Source organism: Salvelinus fontinalis, unplaced genomic scaffold (assembly GCF_029448725.1).
Source record: "Salvelinus fontinalis isolate EN_2023a unplaced genomic scaffold, ASM2944872v1 scaffold_0221, whole genome shotgun sequence".
NCBI lineage: Eukaryota > Metazoa > Chordata > Actinopteri > Salmoniformes > Salmonidae > Salvelinus > Salvelinus fontinalis.
The window spans coordinates 125001-150723 of NW_026600430.1; the positions used below are offsets into that span (position 1 = coordinate 125001).

Sequence of the window (25723 nt, forward strand, 5' to 3'; positions counted from 1 at the left end):
AGTCTCTCTCTCTCTGTCTGTCTGTTTCCTCTCTCTCTCTGCTCTCTCTCTCTGTCTGTCTGTTTCCTCTCTCTCTCTGCTCTCTCTCTCTCTCTCTGCTCGCTCTCGCTGCTCTCGCTCGCTCTGCTCTCGCTCTCTCTGCTCTCGCTCTCTCTGCTCTCGCTCTCTCTGCTCTCGCTCTCTCTGCTCTCGCTCTCTCTGCTCTCGCTCTCTCGGCTCTCGCTCTCTCGGCTCTCGCTCTCTCGGCTCTCGCTCTCTCTGCTCTCGCTCTCTCTCTGCTCTCGCTCTCTCTCTGCTCTCGCTCTCTCTCTGCTCTCGCTCTCTCTCTGCTCTCGCTCTCTCTCTGCTCTCGCTCTCTCTCTGCTCTCGCTCTCTCTCTGCTCTCGCTCTCTCTGCTCTCGCTCTCTCTGCTCTCGCTCTCTCTCTGCTCTCGCTCTCTCTCTGCTCTCGCTCTCTCTCTCTTTCTTTTCCAGAGATTCTTCCTGAAAATCACTACGTACTACATTTAGATTCTTAACGTGTAGTTTTGAATTCCCACTCCCACTGCGTGGTAAAAGAATATTCTGGATTCGTTGAGCTCTAACCTGTTTTGCATTATTGGGGCGGCATGTAGCCTAGTGGTTATAGCGTTGGGCCAGTAACTAAAAGGTTGCTGGATCGAATCCCTGAGTTGACATGGTAAAAATCTATTGTTCTGCCCCTGAACAAGGCAGTTAACCCACTGTTCCCCAGTAAGCCGTCATTGTAAATAAGAAGTTGTTCCTAACTGACCTGCCTAGTTAAATAAAAATATATAACATTGTTGGTTTGTTTCAAACTAATCTCCAAACTGGAGTAAACAGCAGTTTGTTCAGGACTGCAATACTGAGGAATATGGATGGGGACAGTAGTAGTGATGGAAAGTGAGGCCAGCAGTGGTGACGGTGACAGGGGCATTGTAATGATATTGGCAGCAGAGGTGGACAGTAGGCAAGAGTTATCAATTAGAGAGAGGGGGAAGCGAGTACGGAGTAATCAGTGACGTTTAACACGGTAACAGTGTTAATGTCTGTGGCTTGCACTCTCACTGGCCCCAGCCCCTCTGCACTAACGTCTGCTGGGCGGTGTAATTATCAGCGCGCACACACACACACACACACACAATTATTGGCAGCCAAGCCCATGCTCCACCACCAGCCATCATAACAAATTAGAGCTGACTGCTGGCTGCATAAATATCGACTTCCCATTTTCCTCCTGTTCTCATTACTCACCACAAGCACCTTTTAATTACTGGCCCCTACACCAAACATCTCTAGCTATGGATCTACCAGTTTCCCTTTTACACACACCAAGCATGCACACACACACACACACACACGTCTCCCCCTCTCTCCCCTTCCGTCAGCCGGCTAATGCATTTATTGTTATTCATGTACCTATTTATTTGTGTATTTGGGAGGCATGTATCCCCGTCGGGTGGCGCGAGCAGGGGAACAGATTACAGAAGGGGTCAATATTATCTCAATTAACCCGGGACGCTTGGCTCGGCTTGGCAGAGCTCGCCAGACATTTGTCTCCCGTCGTCGCTGCCTATCGATAGGATAGTACTTACTCGGCCATTCCTTAAGTGGCTGTTCAGTGCTCACTCCGTCCCCCTGCTGTACACTACTGCAGCTCTCATGCAGCAAGGTGTTCCTGCAGCTTAGTGCTGAGTGTCCCATGGTCTGTGACGTGTACAGACCTGTCTCTGGGATGCAGCTTAGTGCTGAGTGTCCCATGGTCTGTGACGTGTACAGACCTGTCTCTGGGATGCAGCTTAGTGCTGAGTGTCCCATGGTCTGTGACGTGTACAGACCTGTCTCTGGGGTGTTTAGGAGATGACTCACATTGTATGACTTGAGTTGATCAATGTACTTGATATGTGTATACTAATACTTGATGTATGTTGAATTAAACTGGTTGTCCCTCAAATCTTCACTACGGGAACCACGACACGAAGACAGAGATCTGAGTGTCTTGGATTAAAGTATCTCATGTTGGATTGTATGCATTTCATTTTTATTGCCTAAAAAGGGATCCTGAGGGTTCTACAATATGTTGCTCGTATTTCTATAGCTAACTGGTGTCAGTAAAAGCCTTGTATGGTAGATGTGGAGGAAAGGTCAGTAGCTACTAGCTAGGTATAGAAGGCCAGTAGCACTGTGTCCAGGCTTTGGCTGGTGGCTGAATCTGAATAGATGATGTCTCTCCCAGGCCTCGTGGTCTCTCCCAGGCCTCGTGGTCTCTCCCTGGCCTCGTGGTCTCTCCCTGGCCTCGTGGTCTCTCCCAGGCCTCGTGGTCTCTCCCTGGCCTCGTGGTCTCTCCCTGGTCTCGTGGTCTCTCCCTGGCCTCGTTGTCTCTCCCTGGCCTCGTGGTCTCTCCCTGGCCTCGTGGTCTCTCCCTGGCCTCGTGGTCTCTCCCTGGTCTCGTGGTCTCTCCCTGGCCTCGTGGTCTCTCCCTTGGTCTCGTGGTCTCTCCCTGGTCTCGTGGTCTCTCCCTGGGCTCGTGGTCTCTCCCTGGGCTCGTGGTCTCTCCCTGGCCTCGTGGTCTCTCCCTTGGTCTCGTGGTCTCTCCCTGGGCTCGTGGTCTCTCCCTGGGCTCGTGGTCTCTCCCTTGGTCTCGTGGTCTCTCCCTTGGTCTCGTGGTCTCTCCCTTGGTCTCGTGGTCTCTCCCTTGGTCTCGTGGTCTCTCCCTGGGCTCGTGGTCTCTCCCTGGCCTCGTGGTCTCTCCCTGGCCTCGTGGTCTCTCCCAGGCCTCGCGGTCTCTCCCAGGCCTCGCGGTCTCTCCCAGGCCTCGCGGTCTCTCCCAGGCCTCGCGGTCTCTCCCAGGCCTCGCGGTCTCTCCCAGGCCTCGCGGTCTCTCCCAGGCCTCGCGGTCTCTCCCAGGCCTCGCGGTCTCTCCCAGGCCTCGTGGTCTCTCCCTGGCCTCGTGGTCTCTCCCAGGCCTCGTGGTCTCTCCCTGGCCTCGTGGTCTCTCCCTGGCCTCGTGGTCTCTCCCTGGCTTTGTGGTCTCTCCACTGAGTAATACATGCAGAAATGTAATTTAGCAAGTGACTGATTTAATGATCCAAAGGGTAATTAATGGACTGATTATCTTAATGTTAAATATGGCCAGCAGCAATTACACTGACCTCCCGCCTGTCATGGTCCGGTCCCTCTCCCTTTCTCTCGTCTTCCAATTAGGTCCTGTTCTGTTTGGGGGAGGGGGGAAGTAAGGGAGAGAGAGATGGGGGCATTAGTGTTAGGTCCTGTTTGAGGGATGAAGGAGGCAGATAGAGAGAGGGGGGAGGGAGGAATGGGGAGAGAGAGAGGCGGAGGGAGGAATGGGGAGAGAGAGAGAAAGAGATGGAGGTTTGGAGGGAGAAGCAGGGTATTAGCATGGTAGTATTAAACAGCTCCATTTTTCCTCCTCTTCTCTCTGCTCTGTCCCGTTTGGAGCGGAGGGAGGAACCATCTTTGGAGAGATCACACGTAGCTTAGCGCCGCTCGCTGTAGCCTCTATACAGATCTGATAAGATATGTGACATGATAGGCCTCCCTGCTGTTGTCCTGCTCTCTCTTCAGACCCATGAGCTTTACTCAGCCCTCCTCCCTATCCAAGCTTCTCTGTCTGTCTCTGTCTGTCTGTCTCTGTCTGTCTCTCTCTCTTCAGACCAATGAGCTTTACTCAGCCCTCCTCCCTATCCAAGCTTCTCTCTCTGTCTGTCTGTCTGTCTGTCTCTGTCTGTCTCTCTCTCTTCAGACCAATGAGCTTTACTCAGCCCTCCTCCCTATCCAAGCTTCTCTGTCTGTCTATGTCTGTCTATGTCTGTCTGTCTGTCTATGTCTGTCTCTGTCTGTCGGTCGGTCACTGGGGCCAGGACTCTCTGTCCATGATGTACTTGTGTGTCTCAGTGTGTTGAGAAGGCTGCCAGAATAGTCAGAAGAGATGAAAGTGATGGTGAACCCAGTGTGTCTGACTCAGGGTGCCAGCCAGCACTACTCTGCTGTAGCCATAGGCTGCTGTCCCCTATAGTTCCCTTGACACAATGTGGCAAAGGGCCCCCAAAAACCACCAAAATCATCAACCTTCCCTAAACGTTCACTTGAACCTCTCGCTGCCCGCAGTTAACCATCATCACCTCTGATGGCTACAGCTCCTGGTAGGCTGTGTTTGGTCTGGCCCGGTGACCCCCCCCCCCCCATCTGATGGCTACAGCTCCTGGTAGGCTGTGTTTGGTCTGGTCCGGTGACCCCCCCCATCTGATGGCTACAGCTCCTGGTAGGCTGTGTTTGGTCTGGCCCGGTGACCCCCCCCCATCTGATGGCTACAGCTCCTGGTAGGCTGTGTTTGGTCTGGCCCGGTGACCCCCCCCCATCTGATGGCTACAGCTCCTGGTAGGCTGTGTTTGGTCTGGTCCGGTGACCCCCCCCCCCCCCATCTGATGGCTACAGCTCCTGGTAGCCTGTGTTTGGTCTGGCCCGGTGACCCCCCCCCCCCCATCTGATGGCTACAGCTCCTGGTAGGCTGTGTTTGGTCTGGCCCGGTGACCCCCCCCCCCCATCTGATGGCTACAGCTCCTGGTAGGCTGTGTTTGGTCTGGCCCGGTGACCCCCCCCATCTGATGGCTACAGCTCCTGGTAGGCTGTGTTTGGTCTGGCCCGGTGACCCCCCCCCCCATCTGATGGCTACAGCTCCTGGTAGGCTGTGTTTGGTCTGGCCCGGTGACCCCTATCTGATGGCCAGTGTTTCAGCGCTGAGGGCCGGGTAAAGGGCTGCTGAAACTGGGAACAATGCCTACTACAGTAGTAACCCGTAGGCCTGGCACTGCTGTGCTGGTGTGGCACCACTAACTCATTATTATCATCAAGCATCTCTCTCATTGTGTTAATGATGTGATGGTTGCCTTGGAAACCATACCAGGGCCGTGCGTCTGGAGGGCCGTGAGTCTGGAGGGCCGTGAGTCTGGAGGGCCGTGAGTCTGGAGGGCCGTGAGTCTGGAGGGCCGTGAGTCTGGAGGGCCGTGAGTCTGGAGGGCCGTGCGTCTGGAGGGCCGTTAGCTGCCTGTTTGACGGGAGGCGTTAGCAGGCCTGAGCCAGCAGGAGTGACAGCTCCTCTAATCCAGCCTGCCGGTGACTTTGTGGGATCGTGGTGTTCCTTTGGCGGCCATGTCGCCGTCACTCGACACGACCCCCGACACGCGAACACGCGCGCTTGTGCCACGCTGACGTTTGGCAGCCTGTCATGGCGGCTGATCGTCTTGACCAGCGCATCAACACGCCTTTGCACGGCCCATCCTCCTGCTCGCAGTTGACCTTTGTTAGTTTCACCCTCTGACTGTTGGGGTCAATGTGTTTGTTTCAGTCTACAGTTGACCTTTGTTAGTTTCACCCTCTGACTGTTGGGGTCAATGTGTTTGTTTCAGTCTACAGTTGACCTTTGTTAGTTTCACCCTCTGACTGTTGGGGTCAATGTGTTTGTTTCAGTCTACAGTTGACCTTTGTTAGTTTCACCCTCTGACTGTTGGGGTCAATGTGTTTGTTTCAGTCTACAGTTGACCTTTGTTAGTTTCACCCTCTGACTGTTGGGGTCAAAGTGTTTGTTTCAGTCTACAGTTGGACTGGAGAGGGTAACTGAAAGGGTTGAAGTGTTGGATAGACTGACTGGTCACCTAGCTTTGTGATGTGGGCGAGGACGGGGGAGTAATTGCTGGTTGACAATAATGGGAAAGGGGGAGTGGATGCTAGGAGGCCTCACCTTAATTAGACAGCTGAAGGATGGAGGGAACGAGAGAAAAGAGGAGAGGGGAACAGCCAGCCATCCCAGGCACGCCATCATTCCACAGACACGCTACCAGCTCCTCAGCGCCCAGCCCTACGACACACTTAACATCAGCGTACCTCATGACAAATGCCCAGCTAGTAATAATTCAACAGAAAGCCCAGCGTGCCTCACGGAGGGGAGAGAGAACAGAGATAAGCTTTTATGGGAATAGATTAGTCTTGTTCCCCTAAGAAAGGGCAGCAGTAACAGATTTAAAATTAGACCAGACAGGGCTTTTAATCTGGACCGGGGTGCAGGTGTGGGGGGGGGTTGAGGCCCACCCTCCAGAAAGCGGTGGGATTGGGCCCCAGGGACCAGAGGGGACAGGGGCCCACACAGGATAATTATCCCCCAGGGTAGAGGTGTGCTGGGACTCTCCCCGGTGTCTGTGTGCGTTTGCTTGGATGTGTGTTTGCACACTTTAGAGTGTGTGTGCATGCACTTTTGTGCGTGCTGCCTGTGAGTGCTGTCCCAGACGAAGAGCTGTAGATGGCCTGGGTCTTGGTGAGGTCTATTTAATCTGTTAGTTAACTAGCTGGTCCTTCCCTCTTGGTGAGGTCTGTTTAATCTGTTAGTTAACTATCTGGTCCTTCCCTGTTGATGAGGTCTGTTTAATCTGTTAGTTAACTAGCTGGTCCTTCCCTCTTGGTGAGGTCTGTTTAATCTGTTAGTTAACTAGCTGGTCCTTCCCTCTTGGTGAGGCCTGTTTAATCTGTTAGTTAACTAGCTGGTCCTTCTCTCTTGGTGAGGTCTGTTTAATCTGTTAGTTAACTAGCTGGTCCTTCCCTCTTGGTGAGGTCTGTTTAATCTGTTAGTTAACTAGCTGGTCCTTCCCTCTTGGTGAGGTCTGTTTAATCTGTTAGTTAACTATCTGGTCCTTCTCTCTTGGTGAGGTCTGTTTAATCTGTTAGTTAACTAGCTGGTCCTTCCCTCTTGGTGAGGTCTGTTTAATCTGTTAGTTAACTAGCTGGTCCTTCCCTCTTGGTGAGGTCTGTTTAATCTGTTAGTTAACTATCTGGTCCTTCCCTCTTGGTGAGGTCTGTTTAATCTGTTAGTTAACTAGCTGGTCCTTCCCTCTTGGTGAGGTCTGTTTAATCTGTTAGTTAACTAGCTGGTCCTTCCCTCTTGGTGAGGGCTGTTTAATCTGTTAGTTAACTAGCTGGTCCTTCCCTCTTGGTGAGGCCTGTTTAATCTGTTAGTTAACTAGCTGATCCTTCCCTCTTGGTGAGGTCTGTTTAATCTGTTAGTTAACTAGCTGGTCCTTCTCTCTTGGTGAGGTCTGTTTAATCTGTTAGTTAACTAGCTGGTCCTTCCCTCTTGTTGAGGTCTGTTTAATCTGTTAGTTAACTAGCTGGTCCTTCTTTCTTGGTGAGGTCTGTTTAATCTGTTAGTTAACTATCTGGTCCTTCCCTCTTGGTGAGGTCTGTTTAATCTGTTAGTTAACTAGCTGGTCCTTCCCTCTTGGTGAGGTCTGTTTAATCTGTTAGTTAACTAGCTGGTCCTTCCCTCTTGGTGAGATCTATTTAATCTGTTAGTTAACTAGCTGGTCCTTCCCTCTTGGTGAGGTCTGTTTAATCTGTTAGTTAACTAGCTGGTCCTTCTCTCTTGGTGAGGTCTGTTAGTTAACTAGCTGGTCCTTCCCTCTTGGTGAGGTCTATTTAATCTGTTAGTTAACTATCTGGTCCTTCCCTCTTGGTGAGATTTATTTAATCTGTTAGTTAACCAGCTGGTCCTTCCCTCTTGGTGAGGTCTGTTTAATCTGTTAGTTAACTAGCTGGTTCTTCCCTCTTGGTGAGGTCTGTTTAATCTGTTAGTTAACTAGCTGGTCCTTCCCTCTTGGTGAGGTCTGTTTAATCTGTTAGTTAACTAGCTGGTCCTTCCCTCTTGGTGAGGTCTATTTAATCTGTTAGTTAACTATCTGGTCCTTCCCTCTTGGTGAGATTTATTTAATCTGTTAGTTAACCAGCTGGTCCTTCCCTCTTGGTAAGATCTATTTAATCTGTTAGTTAACTAGCTGATCCTTCCCTCTTGGTGAGATCTATTTAATCTGTTAGTTAACTAGCTGATCCTTCCCTCTTGGTGAGATCTATTTAATCTGTTAGTTAACTAGCTGGTCCTTCCCTTTTGGTGAGGCCTGTTTAATCTGTTAACTAGCTGGTCCTTCCCTCTTGGTGAGATCTATTTAATCTGTTAGTTAACTAGCTGGTCCTTCCCTCTTGGTGAGGTCTGTTTAATCTGTTAGTTAACTAGCTGGTCCTTCCCTCTTGGTGAGATCTATTTAATCTGTTAGGTAACTAGCTGGTCCTTCCCTCTTGGTGAGGCCTGTTTAATCTGTTAGTTAACTAGCTGGTTCTTCCCTCTTGGTGAGGCCTGTTTAATCTGTTAGTTAACTAGCTGGTCCTTCCCTCTTGGTGAGGCCTGTTTAATCTGTTAGTTAACTAGCTGGTCCTTCCCTCTTGGTGAGGCCTGTTTAATCTGTTAGTTAACTAGCTGGTCCTTCCCTCTTGGTGATATCTATTTAATCTGTTAGTTAACTAGCTGGTCCTTCCCTCTTGGTGAGATCTATTTAATCTGTTAGTTAACTAGCTGGTCCTTCCCTCTTGGTGAGGTCTGTTAGTTAACTAGCTGGTCCTTCCCTCTTGGTGAGGTCTGTTTAATCTGTTAGTTAACTAGCTGGTCCTTCCCTCTTGGTGAGGTCTGTTTAATCTGTTAGTTAACTAGCTGGTCCTTCCCTCTTGGTGAGGTCTGTTTAATCTGTTAGTTAACTAGCTGGTCCTTCCCTCTTGGTGAGGTCCTTCCCTCCATCCCACAGCATCATCTTTATCCCTCTGATAGGAGCCAGCCATTCCCTGTGATGCCCTGCATTTTATAAAATCTCTCTCTCTCTCACACACACACACACACACTTATCTGACAGGCAGGGACCACAGCGTAAACGTTCAAAATAATTGGCTTCCTACATTGTAATTCCTCTGTAAAAAGGGAGCTGCCCTTGATTAAATTAGACCCTGATAGACATTCATTTTTACATGACTGGCTGCTTACTATCTCTCCCCGTAATCCTGTCCCCAACTAGGTTAACAAGGCTTCCAATTTACTATTGACATTAAACTGGCTGACGAGCCAATCAGAGAGCCATTCATCCCAGGCTGGATGCAGTCGTCGTGAGGAGGGATGCTAATAAGGGAAGACTAAGGGTCTATTATTTATGGCTGACTCATCAGATGATCTGGTCAACGAGATGACCTCATCTAGGGTTTCATCCCCCAATTTAATAATGAAGAAATGCATAATAATGTGTGTCTGTCTCTCTCCCTCTCTCTCCCTCTGTCTCTCTGTCTCTGTCTCTCTCCCTATGTCTGTGTCTGTCTCTCTCCATCTGTCTCTCTCTCCCTCTGTCTGGGTCTCTCTCTGTCTCCCTCTCTCTCCCTCTGTCTGTCTCTCTCTCTCCCTCTGTGTCTGTATTATCTCATTTTCTCATTCCTGAAGCACAGATTAGTCTGTATATGGATAATAAGTGAATTGGTAGGTAGCTAGGCCTTTCTGTAATTGCCGTATTTGTCCGCAAATTGCTCATGAAAAAGCGAGTTCTCCTTGTTGTCTTGGTAATGTGTTGAGACTGAATTGGTTCACTGTTAGTACAGACCGTGGCTGGTAAACATTTTAAACAAACCATAACAGATCTAGCAGGGGCTAATTGAGAAGAAATGTCTTATTTACTCCCAATTTAATTGAATAATCCCACTGTTTGATCGTTTGGAAATGAGATCAACTTAATTGTGTCTGAAACCTAGACAGGCTGTATTTATCTGTTATGTATGTATCAATTGTTTTTTAATTTGATTGTCCTATGTGCTGTCCTTAACTTAGTTGAGAAATATTCATACTTGGAAATAAAAAGATCCTCTACGATTTAAAACGCTTGAATCTGAGCCGTAATGACGTGACTGTTTCTGGGAGGGTGACGTTATGCACCATTGGAGCTGTGGAACTGTTCTGTTTCAGCCAGGTCCCCTGTGAGGAGCTTCAGAAAAGGGGTAAAAATGTCCGTTAAACACCTTCTAATCCCACTCATCTGCATCGGGGCTAATATGAACAGAAATGTCAATGGGTCTGAACTCTCTCAGGACTTCCTGGTCGGGTCGCAAGGTAGGTAGGCAGCCAGGTTTGTGCTCAGCCAGACACTGTCCCTCTCCCATCTCTCCCTCTCCCTTTCTCCCATCTCTCCCTCTTGACCTTTCCCCTGTTATCTGCTCTGTATGCCACTACTGGAGTGTTGCTCTGTCTCTCTCTACCTACACCTCTCTCTCTCCTTCCCTCTCTCCCCCTCCCTCCCCCTCTCTCTCTCTCCTTCCCTCTCTCCCCCTCCCTTCCTCCCTCCCCCTCTCTCCCCCTCCCTTTCTCCCTCCCCCTCTCTCTCTCCTTCCCTCTCTCCCCCTCCCTTCCTCCCTCCCCCTCTCTCTCTCCTCCCCCCCCTCTCTCTCCTTCCCTCCCTCTCTCTCTCCTTCCCTCCCTCTCTCGATCTGCTTCCCTCCCTCTCTCGATCTCCTCCCCTCTCTCTTCCCCTCTCTCTCTCCCCCTCCCTCCCTACCTCCCTCCTTTCCTCTCTCTCTGCTCTTCATGCCACTACTGGAGCATTGTGATCCAGCTGAGGGCACTTCCCATCAGCTTTGCCCATTTTCCCCCAGCCAGCCAATCAGGGAACAGTATCAGAACAGGCAAAGGCCCAGTAACAGAGACACTAATCTGCTCATCATAAAAAAAGCGCTGAGCTTAATTATCTGTGACTATCCAAGGGCAGCTAACGACCAAAGTGTAATTGATTTCAGACCCCTTGTTTTGAGGGGGGTCTAGGGTATTTTTACCTTGTAAGACAATAGTATCTATCTGCTCTCTATTTTACAGCTATTCTGTCTGTCTACCTCTTCTTTCTGTGGTACCATGTGTACCTTGTTCCCTCTTCCCTCTCTGTATGTGTTGTTCCCTCTAGTGACTACCTCTCTGTATGTGTTGTTCCCTCTAGTGACTACCTTTCTGTATGTGTTGTTCACTCTAGTGACTACCTCTCTCCATGTGTTGTTCACTCTAGTGACTAACTCTCTCCTCTCTGTATGTGTTGTTCCCTCTAGTGACTACCTCTCTGTATGTGTTGTTCCCTCTAGTGACTACCTCTCTGTATGTGTTGTTCCCTCTAGTGACTATCTCTCTGTATGTGTTGTTCACTCTAGTGACTACCTCTCTGTATGTGTTGTTCCCTCTAGTGACTACCTCTCTGTATGTGTTGTTCCCTCTAGTGACTACCTCTCTGTATGTGTTGTTCCCTCTAGTGACTACCTCTCTCCTCTCTGTATGTGTTGTTCCCTCTAGTGACTACCTCTCTGTATGTGTTGTTCCCTCTAGTGACTACCTCTCTGTATGTGTTGTTCACTCTAGTGACTACCTCTCTCCATGTGTTGTTCACTCTAGTGACTACCTCTCTCCTCTCTGTATGTGTTGTTCACTCTAGTGACTACCTCTCTGTATGTGTTGTTCACTCTAGTGACTACCCGTCTCCATGTTTTGTTCACTCTAGTGACTACCTCTCTCCTCTCTGTATGTGTTGTTCACTCTAGTGACTACCTCTCTCCTCTCTGTATGTGTTGTTCACTCTAGTGACTACCTCTCTGTATGTGTTGTTCCCTCTAGTGACTACCTCTCTGTATGTGTTGTTCCCTCTAGTGACTACCTCTCTGTATGTGTTGTTCACTCTAGTGACTACCTCTCTGTATGTGTTGTTCCCTCTAGTGACTACCTCTCTGTATGTGTTGTTCCCTCTAGTGACTACCTCTCTGTATGTGTTGTTCACTCTAGTGACTACCCCTCTGTATGTGTTGTTCCCTCTAGTGACTACCCCTCTGTATGTGTTGTTCCCTCTAGTGACTACCCCTCTGTATGTGGTGTTCCCTCTAGTGACTACCTCTCTGTATGTGTTGTTCCCTCTAGTGACTACCTCTCTGTATGTGTTGTTTCCTGTAGTGACTACCTCTCTGTATGTGTTGTTCCCTCTAGTGACTACCTCTCTGTATGTGTTGTTCCCTCTAGTGACTACCTCTCTGTATGTGTTGTTTCCTGTAGTGACTACCTCCCTGTATGTGTTGTTCCCTCTAGTGACTACCTCTCTGTATGTGTTGTTCCCTCTAGTGACTACCTCTCTGTATGTGTTGTTCCCTCTAGTGACTACCTCTCTGTATGTGTTGTTCCCTCTAGTGACGACCTCTCTGTAGGTGTTGTTCACTCTAGTGACTACCTCTCTGTATGTGTTGTTCACTCTAGTGACTACCTCTCTGTATGTGTTGTTCCCTCTAGTGACTACCTCTCTGTATGTGTTGTTCCCTCTAGTGACTACCTCTCTGTATGTGTTGTTCCCTCTAGTGACGACCTCTCTGTGTGTGTTGTTCACTCTAGTGACTACCTCTCTGTATGTGTTGTTCACTCTAGTGACTACCTCTCTGTATGTGTTGTTCCCTCTAGTGACTACCTCTCTGTATGTGTTGTTCACTCTAGTGACTACCTCTCTGTATGTGTTGTTCACTCTAGTGACTACCTCTCTGTATGTGTTGTTCCCTCTAGTGACGACCTCTCTGTATGTGTTGTTCACTCTAGTGACTACCTCTCTCCTCTCTGTATGTGTTGTTCCCTCTAGTGACTACCTCTCTGTATGTGTTGTTCACTCTAGTGACTACCTCTCTGTATGTGTTGTTCACTCTAGTGACTACCTCTCTGTATGTGTTGTTCCCTCTAGTGACTACCTCTCTGTATGTGTTGTTCCCTCTAGTGACTACCTCTCTGTATGTGTTGTTCACTCTAGTGACTACCTCTCTGTATGTGTTGTTCCCTCTAGTGACTACCTCTCTGTATGTGTTGTTCCCTCTAGTGACTACCTCTCTGTATGTGTTGTTCACTCTAGTGACTACCTCTCTCCATGTGTTGTTCACTCTAGTGACTACCTCTCTCCTCTCTGTATGTGTTGTTCACTCTAGTGACTACCTCTCTCCTCTCTGTATGTGTTGTTCACTCTAGTGACTACCTCTCTGTATGTGTTGTTCCCTCTAGTGACTACCTCTCTGTATGTGTTGTTCCCTCTAGTGACTACCTCTCTGTATGTGTTGTTCCCTCTAGTGACTACCTCTCTGTATGTGTTGTTCCCTCTAGTGACTACCTCTCTGTATGTGTTGTTCCCTCTAGTGACTACCTCTCTGTATGTGTTGTTCACTCTAGTGACTACCTCTCTCCATATGTTGTTTACTCTAGTGACTACCTCTCACCTCTCTCCATGTGTTGTTCACTCTAGTGACTACCTCTCTCCTCTCTGTATGTGTTGTTCACTCTAGTGACTACCTCTCTGTATGTGTTGTTCACTCTAGTGACTACCTCTCTGTATGTGTTGTTCACTCTAGTGACTACCTCTCTGTATGTGTTGTTCCCTCTAGTGACTACCTCTCTGTATGTGTTGTTCCCTCTAGTGACTACCTCTCTGTATGTGTTGTTCCCTCTAGTGACTACCTCGCTATATGTGTTGTTCCCTCTAGTGACTACCTCTCTGTATGTGTTGTTCCCTCTAATGACTACCTCTCTGTATGTGTTGTTCACTCTAGTGACTACCTCTCTGTGTGTGTTGTTCACTCTAGTGACTACCTCTCTGTGTGTGTTGTTCACTCTAGTGACTACCTCCCTGTGTGTGTTGTTTACTCTAGTGACTACCTCCCTGTATGTGTTGTTCCCTCTAGTGACTACCTCTCTGTATGTGTTGTTCCCTCTAGTGACTACCTCTCTGTATGTGTTGTTCCCTCTAGTGACTACCTCTCTGTATGTGTTGTTCCCTCTAGTGACTACCTCTCTGTATTTGTTGTTCCCTCTAGTGACTACCTCTCTGTATGTGTTGTTCCCTCTAGTGACTACCTCTCTGTATGTGTTGTTCCCTCTAGTGACTACCTCTCTGTATGTGTTGTTCACTCTAGTGACTACCTCTCTGTATGTGTTGTTCCCTCTAGTGACTACCTCTCTGTATGTGTTGTTCCCTCTAGTGACTATCTCTCTGTATGTGTTGTTCACTCTAGTGACTACCTCTCTGTATGTGTTGTTCCCTCTAGTGACTACCTCTCTGTATGTGTTGTTCCCTCTAGTGACTACCTCTCTGTATGTGTTGTTCCCTCTAGTGACTACCTCTCTCCTCTCTGTATGTGTTGTTCCCTCTAGTGACTACCTCTCTGTATGTGTTGTTCCCTCTAGTGACTACCTCTCTGTATGTGTTGTTCACTCTAGTGACTACCTCTCTCCATGTGTTGTTCACTCTAGTGACTACCTCTCTCCTCTCTGTATGTGTTGTTCACTCTAGTGACTACCTCTCTGTATGTGTTGTTCACTCTAGTGACTACCCGTCTCCATGTTTTGTTCACTCTAGTGACTACCTCTCTCCTCTCTGTATGTGTTGTTCACTCTAGTGACTACCTCTCTCCTCTCTGTATGTGTTGTTCACTCTAGTGACTACCTCTCTGTATGTGTTGTTCCCTCTAGTGACTACCTCTCTGTATGTGTTGTTCCCTCTAGTGACTACCTCTCTGTATGTGTTGTTCACTCTAGTGACTACCTCTCTGTATGTGTTGTTCCCTCTAGTGACTACCTCTCTGTATGTGTTGTTCCCTCTAGTGACTACCTCTCTGTATGTGTTGTTCACTCTAGTGACTACCCCTCTGTATGTGTTGTTCCCTCTAGTGACTACCCCTCTGTATGTGTTGTTCCCTCTAGTGACTACCCCTCTGTATGTGGTGTTCCCTCTAGTGACTACCTCTCTGTATGTGTTGTTCCCTCTAGTGACTACCTCTCTGTATGTGTTGTTTCCTGTAGTGACTACCTCTCTGTATGTGTTGTTCCCTCTAGTGACTACCTCTCTGTATGTGTTGTTCCCTCTAGTGACTACCTCTCTGTATGTGTTGTTTCCTGTAGTGACTACCTCCCTGTATGTGTTGTTCCCTCTAGTGACTACCTCTCTGTATGTGTTGTTCCCTCTAGTGACTACCTCTCTGTATGTGTTGTTCCCTCTAGTGACTACCTCTCTGTATGTGTTGTTCCCTCTAGTGACGACCTCTCTGTAGGTGTTGTTCACTCTAGTGACTACCTCTCTGTATGTGTTGTTCACTCTAGTGACTACCTCTCTGTATGTGTTGTTCCCTCTAGTGACTACCTCTCTGTATGTGTTGTTCCCTCTAGTGACTACCTCTCTGTATGTGTTGTTCCCTCTAGTGACGACCTCTCTGTGTGTGTTGTTCACTCTAGTGACTACCTCTCTGTATGTGTTGTTCACTCTAGTGACTACCTCTCTGTATGTGTTGTTCCCTCTAGTGACTACCTCTCTGTATGTGTTGTTCACTCTAGTGACTACCTCTCTGTATGTGTTGTTCACTCTAGTGACTACCTCTCTGTATGTGTTGTTCCCTCTAGTGACGACCTCTCTGTATGTGTTGTTCACTCTAGTGACTACCTCTCTCCTCTCTGTATGTGTTGTTCCCTCTAGTGACTACCTCTCTGTATGTGTTGTTCACTCTAGTGACTACCTCTCTGTATGTGTTGTTCACTCTAGTGACTACCTCTCTGTATGTGTTGTTCCCTCTAGTGACTACCTCTCTGTATGTGTTGTTCCCTCTAGTGACTACCTCTCTGTATGTGTTGTTCACTCTAGTGACTACCTCTCTGTATGTGTTGTTCCCTCTAGTGACTACCTCTCTGTATGTGTTGTTCCCTCTAGTGACTACCTCTCTGTATGTGTTGTTCACTCTAGTGACTACCTCTCTCCATGTGTTGTTCACTCTAGTGACTACCTCTCTCCTCTCTGTATGTGTTGTTCACTCTAGTGACTACCTCTCTCCTCTCTGTATGTGTTGTTCACTCTAGTGACTACCTCTCTGTATGTGTTGTTCCCTCTAGTGACTACCTCTCTGTATGTGTTGTTCCCTCTAGTGACTACCTCTCTGTATGTGTTGTTCCCTCTAGTGACTACCTCTCTGTATGTGTTGTTCCCTCTAGTGACTACCTCTCTGTATGTGTTGTTCCCTCTAGTGACTACCTCTCTGTATGTGTTGTTCACTCTAGTGACTACCTCTCTCCATATGTTGTTTACTCTAGTGACTACCTCTCACCTCTCTCCATGTGTTGTTCACTCTAGTGACTACCTCTCTCCTCTCTGTATGTGTTGTTCACTCTAGTGACTACCTCTCTGTATGTGTTGTTCACTCTAGTGACTACCTCTCTGTATGTGTTGTTCACTCTAGTGACTACCTCTCTGTATGTGTTGTTCCCTCTAGTGACTACCTCTCTGTATGTGTTGTTCCCTCTAGTGACTACCTCTCTGTATGTGTTGTTCCCTCTAGTGACTACCTCTCTGTATGTGTTGTTCCCTCTAGTGACTACCTCTCTGTATGTGTTGTTCCCTCTAATGACTACCTCTCTGTATGTGTTGTTCACTCTAGTGACTACCTCTCTGTATGTGTTGTTCCCTCTAGTGACTACCTCTCTGTATGTGTTGTTCCCTCTAGTGACTACCTCTCTGTATGTGTTGTTCCCTCTAGTGACTACCTCGCTATATGTGTTGTTCCCTCTAGTGACTACCTCTCTGTATGTGTTGTTCCCTCTAATGACTACCTCTCTGTATGTGTTGTTCACTCTAGTGACTACCTCTCTGTGTGTGTTGTTCACTCTAGTGACTACCTCTCTGTGTGTGTTGTTCACTCTAGTGACTACCTCCCTGTATGTGTTGTTTACTCTAGTGACTACCTCCCTGTATGTGTTGTTCCCTCTAGTGACTACCTCTCTGTATGTGTTGTTCCCTCTAGTGACTACCTCTCTGTATGTGTTGTTCCCTCTAGTGACTACCTCTCTGTATGTGTTGTTCCCTCTAGTGACTACCTCTCTGTATTTGTTGTTCCCTCTAGTGACTACCTCTCTGTATGTGTTGTTCCCTCTAGTGACTACCTCTCTGTATGTGTTGTTCCCTCTAGTGACTACCTCTCTGTATGTGTTGTTCACTCTAGTGACTACCTCTCTGTATGTGTTGTTCCCTCTAGTGACTACCTCTCTGTATGTGTTGTTCCCTCTAGTGACTACCTCTCTGTATGTGTTGTTCCCTCTAGTGACTACCTCTCTCCATGTGTTGTTCACTCTAGTGACTACCTCTCTGTATGTGTTGTTCCCTCTAGTGACTACCTCTCTCCATGTGTTGTTCACTCTAGTGACTACCTCTCTCCATGTGTTGTTCACTCTAGTGACTACCTCTCTGTATGTGTTGTTCCCTCTAGTGACTACCTCTCTGTATGTGCTGTTCCCTCTAGTGACTACCTCTCTGTATGTGTTGTTCCCTCTAGTGACTACCTCTCTGTATGTGTTGTTCCCTCTAGTGACTACCTCTCTCCATGTGTTGTTCCCTCTAGTGACTACCTCTCTGTATGTGTTGTTCCCTCTAGTGACTACCTCTCTGTATGTGTTGTTCCCTCTAGTGACTACCTCTCTGTATGTGTTGTTCCCTCTAGTGACTACCTCTCTGTATGTGTTGTTCCCTCTAGTGACGACCTCTCTGTAGGTGTTGTTCACTCTAGTGACTACCTCTCTGTATGTGTTGTTCACTCTAGTGACTACCTCTCTGTATGTGTTGTTCCCTCTAGTGACTACCTCTCTGTATGTGTTGTTCCCTCTAGTGACTACCTCTCTGTATGTGTTGTTCCCTCTAGTGACGACCTCTCTGTGTGTGTTGTTCACTCTAGTGACTACCTCTCTGTATGTGTTGTTCACTCTAGTGACTACCTCTCTGTATGTGTTGTTCCCTCTAGTGACTACCTCTCTGTATGTGTTGTTCACTCTAGTGACTACCTCTCTGTATGTGTTGTTCACTCTAGTGACTACCTCTCTGTATGTGTTGTTCCCTCTAGTGACGACCTCTCTGTATGTGTTGTTCACTCTAGTGACTACCTCTCTCCTCTCTGTATGTGTTGTTCCCTCTAGTGACTACCTCTCTGTATGTGTTGTTCACTCTAGTGACTACCTCTCTGTATGTGTTGTTCACTCTAGTGACTACCTCTCTGTATGTGTTGTTCCCTCTAGTGACTACCTCTCTGTATGTGTTGTTCCCTCTAGTGACTACCTCTCTGTATGTGTTGTTCACTCTAGTGACTACCTCTCTGTATGTGTTGTTCCCTCTAGTGACTACCTCTCTGTATGTGTTGTTCCCTCTAGTGACTACCTCTCTGTATGTGTTGTTCACTCTAGTGACTACCTCTCTCCATGTGTTGTTCACTCTAGTGACTACCTCTCTCCTCTCTGTATGTGTTGTTCACTCTAGTGACTACCTCTCTCCTCTCTGTATGTGTTGTTCACTCTAGTGACTACCTCTCTGTATGTGTTGTTCCCTCTAGTGACTACCTCTCTGTATGTGTTGTTCCCTCTAGTGACTACCTCTCTGTATGTGTTGTTCCCTCTAGTGACTACCTCTCTGTATGTGTTGTTCCCTCTAGTGACTACCTCTCTGTATGTGTTGTTCCCTCTAGTGACTACCTCTCTGTATGTGTTGTTCACTCTAGTGACTACCTCTCTCCATATGTTGTTTACTCTAGTGACTACCTCTCACCTCTCTCCATGTGTTGTTCACTCTAGTGACTACCTCTCTCCTCTCTGTATGTGTTGTTCACTCTAGTGACTACCTCTCTGTATGTGTTGTTCACTCTAGTGACTACCTCTCTGTATGTGTTGTTCACTCTAGTGACTACCTCTCTGTATGTGTTGTTCCCTCTAGTGACTACCTCTCTGTATGTGTTGTTCCCTCTAGTGACTACCTCTCTGTATGTGTTGTTCCCTCTAGTGACTACCTCTCTGTATGTGTTGTTCCCTCTAGTGACTACCTCTCTGTATGTGTTGTTCCCTCTAATGACTACCTCTCTGTATGTGTTGTTCACTCTAGTGACTACCTCTCTGTATGTGTTGTTCCCTCTAGTGACTACCTCTCTGTATGTGTTGTTCCCTCTAGTGACTACCTCTCTGTATGTGTTGTTCCCTCTAGTGACTACCTCGCTATATGTGTTGTTCCCTCTAGTGACTACCTCTCTGTATGTGTTGTTCCCTCTAATGACTACCTCTCTGTATGTGTTGTTCACTCTAGTGTCTACCTCTCTGTGTGTGTTGTTCACTCTAGTGACTACCTCTCTGTGTGTGTTGTTCACTCTAGTGACTACCTCCCTGTATGTGTTGTTTACTCTAGTGACTACCTCCCTGTATGTGTTGTTCCCTCTAGTGACTACCTCTCTGTATGTGTTGTTCCCTCTAGTGACTACCTCTCTGTATGTGTTGTTCCCTCTAGTGACTACCTCTCTGTATGTGTTGTTCCCTCTAGTGACTACCTCTCTGTATTTGTTGTTCCCTCTAGTGACTACCTCTCTGTATGTGTTGTTCCCTCTAGTGACTACCTCTCTGTATGTGTTGTTCCCTCTAGTGACTACCTCTCTGTATGTGTTGTTCACTCTAGTGACTACCTCTCTGTATGTGTTGTTCCCTCTAGTGACTACCTCTCTGTATGTGTTGTTCCCTCTAGTGACTACCTCTCTCCATGTGTTGTTCACTCTAGTGACTACCTCTCTGTATGTGTTGTTCCCTCTAGTGACTACCTCTCTCCATGTGTTGTTCACTCTAGTGACTACCTCTCTCCATGTGTTGTTCACTCTAGTGACTACCTCTCTGTATGTGTTGTTCCCTCTAGTGACTACCTCTCTGTATGTGTTGTTCCCTCTAGTGACTACCTCTCTGTATGTGTTGTTCCCTCTAGTGACTACCTCTCTGTATGTGTTGTTCCCTCTAGTGACTACCTCTCTCCATGTGTTGTTCACTCTAGTGACTACCTCTCTCCATGTGTTGTTCACTCTAGTGACTACCTCTCTGTATGTGTTGTTCCCTCTAGTGACTACCTCTCTGTATGTGTTGTTCCCTCTAGTGACTACCTCTCTGTATGTGTTGTTCCCTCTAGTGACTACCTCTCTGTATGTGTTGTTCCCTCTAGTGACTACCTCTCTCCATGTGTTGTTCCCTCTAGTGACTACCTCTCTGTATGTGTTGTTCCCTTTAGTGACTACCTCTCTGTATGTGTTGTTCCCTCTAGTGACTACCTCTCTGTATGTGTTGTTCCCTCTAGTGACTACCTCTCTGTATGTGTTGTTCACTCTAGTGACTACCTCTCTGTATGTGTTGTTCACTCTAGTGACTACCTCTCTGTATGTGTTGTTCCCTCTAGTGACTACCTCTCTGTATGTGTTGTTCACTCTAGTGACTACCTCTCTGTATGTGTTGTTCCCTCTAGTGACTACCTCTCTATATGTGAGCCTGTGTGTATGGTCTGGTGATCTCACCCTGGTCTTAGTCTCCTCAGGTCGTACTGGGGAGCTGTCCAGGTGACAGATTCCTCCTGTCAGACCTCATTACCTGGGAGTCAGTGGAACCCTAACGAGTTGAAACCAGTCCTAACGAGCTGAATTAGAGAGGGCTAATTAGGCCAAAGGAGAGGGCCACTCTGCTCACTCACTGACTGACGACGCTGTGTGTGTGTGTGTGTGTGTGTGTGTGTGTGTGTGTGTGTGTGTGTGTGTGTGTGTGTGTGTGTGTGTGTGTGTGTGTGTGTGTGTGTGTCACTGAGTGAGGACTTCAGTCCAACCTGGTTCCTCTCACTGCTCTGCCACAGTTCCATTCTGTAATGAATGGTTGTGGTATTCCTGAGGTCCGGATGTCTCAGAGCAGACCATAACCAGCACCGCACTGTTACAATGGGAATATGATACGGATGTTATTGTGTATGTTAACAAGAATGTCTGCTCTCTTTGTTAAGAGAGAAAGATGATCATGATGAGGAATGTCTCATGATGATGTGATGTTGTTGGAGAGCATCGAATAACAGCCCTTTACGGTAATGATGCTGGAAATGATCATGATGAGGAATGTCTCGTGATGATGTGATGTTGTTGGAGAGCATCGAATAACAGCCCTTTACGGTAATGATGCTGGAAATGACCATGATGAGGAATGTCTCGTGATGATGTGATGTTGTTGGAGAGCATCGAATAACAGCCCTTTACGGTAATGATGCTGGAAATGACCATGATGAGGAATGTCTCATGATGATGTTGGAGGGCATCGAATAACAGCCCTTTACGGTAACAGTAAAGACAGTTGACAGTTATGATAATGCTGGTAATTTTGGACATTGGTAATAAGGTCAACTTCATTTTAGGTGGAAAACAAAGATACATTATTTTGTCACTTAATGAATCACTGCGTGTCAAAATAATTGAATCACTTTAATAGGCAACAATATCCATCAAATATAAATGATCATTTGGTAATACCATAATGGTAGATAATGAATATTGTTGTGATTTAGTATGATGTGGGACTCTGCTGTGAGTCTTGTCCCGTGTAGCTCAGTTGGTAGAGCATGGCGCTTGCAACGCCAGGGTTGTGGGTTCATTTCCCACGGGGGGCCAGTACAAAAAAAAAAAAAAAAAAAAAAAAAAAGTATGAATGTATGTACTTGTAAGTCGCTCTGGATAAGAGCGTCTGCTAAATGACTTAAATGTAAATGTAAATGTTGTATCCAGGGTCTATGTTGGGGTCGTAGACCCCCTCCCCCCCCCCCCTGGTCGTAGTGGCAGTGGAGAGCAGCTGGTGGCCAGTCACGGTCGAACGGCCCAGTGGAGTGGACGGCTGTCAGAGTTGACCAATCAGACGGGGCTCTGCCTGGGGGTCTGGGGGAGACAGGAAACTACTGGGCCTGTGTGTAAACATACTGCAACAAAGAGACTGGCCAGGGAGAACCAGCACACACACAGAAATAATACAAACACACACACACACACACAAATAATACAAACACACACACACACACACACACACACACACACAAATAATACAAACACAGACTCATGCACCTAAAAGAGGCAGGAAATGACAGATATCTATTCTTCAGCTCCTGTCTCCAGTTGGCCCCAGATGAGTCAGAGACTGACACCAGCCCCCCTGTTTATCCCCGGGTAACCCCAAACAAGCACATTCCTCACCCCACTGTTTCCAACGGCGACAGAACCCCACTGTCGCTCCTCTCCTGCGGCAGCGGAAGTAAACAGTCCCACTAACAACTTCCTAACACAGGCTAATGAAGCTGTCAGTCAAACCTGCCCGCTGTTATATTAACCAAGGGGTTTGTCATGGGTTTCACTGCCGCTTGTAACACACACTAACACACAGCGCCATGTATTTACCATTCACCACTGTTTCTCAACCTATACAGAGAGAGCAAAGCAGGTTGTACATGTATGGGCTTCCTCTCTCTCAGGGTCCAATATATTTACCTAAGTCATTATCATGATAATAATGTGTTACTGTCGTCTCACATGAATGCACTAATGGGAAACGTTGAAGTGTGTGTGTGTGTGTGTTGTGGTCGGGGGCATTTCTGGGGAAAGGCTCATTGCGTTCGGACATGTTGGAGCCCTCGCTGGCATGACCTGTAGTGTTTCATTAGACTGGCTAGGAAATCTGCCTCCTGTGATTATTATTTACACACACACACACTCTCCCCCTTCGTGTTCCCTTTTTTAAGCATTTGCTGTAGGTGGTGAGAGAGAATAGGGGTTGTGGGGAGTGTGTGTTTGTGGCTGCATCCTGTGTGAGAGTGTGTCCCTGTCAGTCTGTCTGAGCAGGACCTGTGGTTAATTATCTTCATAGTGCTCCGTGGTGCTACAGCCTATCCCCTAATCCAATGTGAGAAGTGAGACAAACATGGTGGAACAGTGAGCTGCAGTCAGACAGGTACCTCTCTTAGACACACGGGGGGGGGGGGGGGGGGGGGACCCTCAGGCACACACACCGCCCTCCCCAGCTATTGTCAGAGAGCCTTTCTGAGCAGCTAATTAGTCCAATTAGACTTTCTAGTTTCCAAACTGCTCTCAATACTCTAACCAGAGGATAATGGTGGCATGCTGCCCCTTAATGCCCATCAAGATGAACACCACATTGGGTTGGAAAATCACTTAGTAATGGATTCATTCCTAGTAGTGTATCTTCTCATTCAGGGGGGAAATAGTGTCGCTATGTGCTTGTCAGTAGGGTATACCAGCAGTGTTGGGGGGGGGGGTTGTTACGTGTTGGGGAGGCCGTTGCAGGAGGGGTGGACATCCATCTTGCCCTGGGCTCATGTGTGAATGTGGACACTTCCTCTTCTCCCTTACAATGCTGTGCTGTCACCATCGCACCCTGAGTGTCCGTTCATATTGTGTCCAACATGACCACCTGTCAGGCGCCGTGTGGGTGTGTCTGGGCCCTTGGCTCCAGCCCATAGCAACTCTGTCCTGGAGAAGACTCAGGCTCCAGCCCATAGCAACTCTGTCCTGGAGAAGACCCAGGCTCCAGCCCATAGCAACTCTGTCCTGGAGAAGACCCAGGCTCCAGCCCATAGCAACTCTGTCCTGGAGAAGACTCAGGCTCCAGCCCATAGCAACTCTGTCCTGGAGAAGACCCAGGCTCCAGCCCATAGCAACTCTGTCCTGGAGAAGACCCAGGCTCCAGCCCATAGCAACTGTCCTGGAGAAGACCCAGGCTCCAGCCCATAGCAACTCTGTCCTGGTGAAGACCCAGGCTCCAGCCCATAGCAACTCTGTCCTGGAGAAGACTCAGGCTCCAGCCTATAGCAACTGTCCTGGTGAAGACCCAGGCTCCAGCCCATAGCAACTCTGGTGAAGGAAGACCCAGGATCCAGCCCATAGCAACTCTGTCCTGGAGAAGACTCAGGCTCCAGCCCATAGTAACTCTGTCCTGGTGAAGACCCAGGCTCCAGCCCATAGCAACTCTGTCCTCTGGTGAAGACCCAGGATCCAGCCCATAGCAACTCTGGTGAAGGAAGACTCAGGCTCCAGCCCATAGTAACTCTGTCCTGGTGAAGGAAGACCCAGGCTCCAGCCCATAGCAACTCTGTCCTGGAGAAGACTCAGGCTCCAGCCCATAGCAACTCTGTCCTGGAGAAGACCCAGGCTCCAGCCCATAGCAACTCTGTCCTGGAGAAGACCCAGGCTCCAGCCCATAGCAACTTTGTCCTGGAGAAGACCCAGGCTCCAGCCCATAGCAACTCTGTCCTGGAGAAGACTCAGGCTCCAGCCTATAGCAACTGTCATGGTGAAGACCCAGGATCCAACCCATAGCAACTCTGGTGAAGGAAGACCCAGGATCCAGCCCATAGCAACTCTGTCCTGGAGAAGACCCAGGCTCCAGCCCATCGCAACTCTGTCCTGGAGAAGACCCAGGCTCCAGCCCATAGCAACAATGTCCTGGTGAAGACCCAGGCTCCAGCCCATAGCAACTCTGTCCTGGTGAAGGAAGACCCAGGCTCCAGCCCATAGTAACTCTGTCCTGGTGAAGGAAGACCCAGGCTCCAGCCCATAGCAACTCTGTCCTGGTGAAGACCCAGGCTCCAGCCCATAGCAACTCTGTCCTGGAGAAGACTCAGGCTCCAGCCCATAGCAACTCTGTCCTGGTGAAGACCCAGGCTCCAGCCCATAGCAACTCTGTCCTCTGGTGAAGGAAGACCCAGGCTCCAGCCCATAGCAACTCTGTCCTGGTGAAGGAAGACTCAGGCTCCAGCCCATAGCAACTCTGTCCTGGTGAAGGAAGACCCAGGCTCCAGCCCATAGCAACTCTGTCCTGGTGAAGGAAGACTCAGGCTCCAGCCCATAGCAACTCTGTCCTGGTGAAGACCCAGGCTCCAGCCCATAGCAACTCTGTCCTGGTGAAGGAAGACCCAGGCTCCAGCCCAAAGCAACTCTGTCCTGGAGAAGACTCAGGCTCCAGCCTATAGCAACTGTCCTGGTGAAGACCCAGGATCCAGCCCATAGCAACTCTGGTGAAGGAAGACCCAGGATCCAGCCCATAGCAACTCTGTCCTGGAGAAGACCCAGGCTCCAGCCCATAGCAACTCTGTCCTGGAGAAGACCCAGGCTCCAGCCCATAGCAACTCTGTCCTGGTGAAGACCCAGGATCCAGCCCATAGCAACTCTGTCCTGGTGAAGACCCAGGCTCCAGCCCATAGCAACTCTGTCCTGGTGAAGACCCAGGCTCCAGCCCTTAAAAACTCTGTCCTGGTGAAGGAAGACCCAGGCTCCAGCCCATAGTAACTCTGTCCTGGAGAAGACCCAGGCTCCAGCCCATAGTAACTCTGTCCTGGAGAAGACCCAGGATCCAGCCCATAGCAACTCTGTCCTGGAGAAGACCCAGGCTCCAGCCCATCGCAACTCTGTCCTGGAGAAGACCCAGGCTCCAGCCCATAGCAACTCTGTCCTCTGGGGAAGGCATGCGTGCCAGGAAGCAGTGAAGTGCTGCCTCTGCATTTCCTCCACACACACCCAGAGAGACGAGGGCCCAGGCCCCTGCCGAGACCCTCCCTGCCCCACCCCTCCCTGGGGCTTTGTCCTGGGGCTTTGGCCCGTGTACCTCCGCCCAGCCTCCTCACTCTCTCCCCGGGACAGGCAGGAAGACCAGGGACATTCCGTCCTGCTAGGCTAGCCCCCGACCAGAGAGGGTAATATGGCAGGCAGGCCCCCATACCTAGGTTACACCCCCTCAAACACACACACACAACCAAACGCAACACAGTGAGTCTATTCTCTGGGGAGAGAGTTAATGAGATTCTACTGGGTTCCCACACCTCTAAAACTCTCCATCTATTTGTATTTGTCTGTCTCTCCCCCCTCCTCCTGTCTGTCTCTCCCCCTTCCTCCTGTCTGTCTCTCCCCCTTCCTCCTGTCTGTCTCTCCCCCTTCCTCCTGTCTGTCTCTCCCCCTTCCTCCTGTCTGTC

General features: G+C 48.6%; 1 protein-coding gene across 1 annotated transcript in view; it reads left to right on the forward strand.

Moving 5' to 3' along the window:
• The window catches only part of LOC129844746 (arf-GAP with GTPase, ANK repeat and PH domain-containing protein 1-like), a 131686-nt gene that overhangs the window by 96778 nt on the left and 9185 nt on the right, over positions 1-25723 (forward strand). The window lies entirely within an intron of this gene.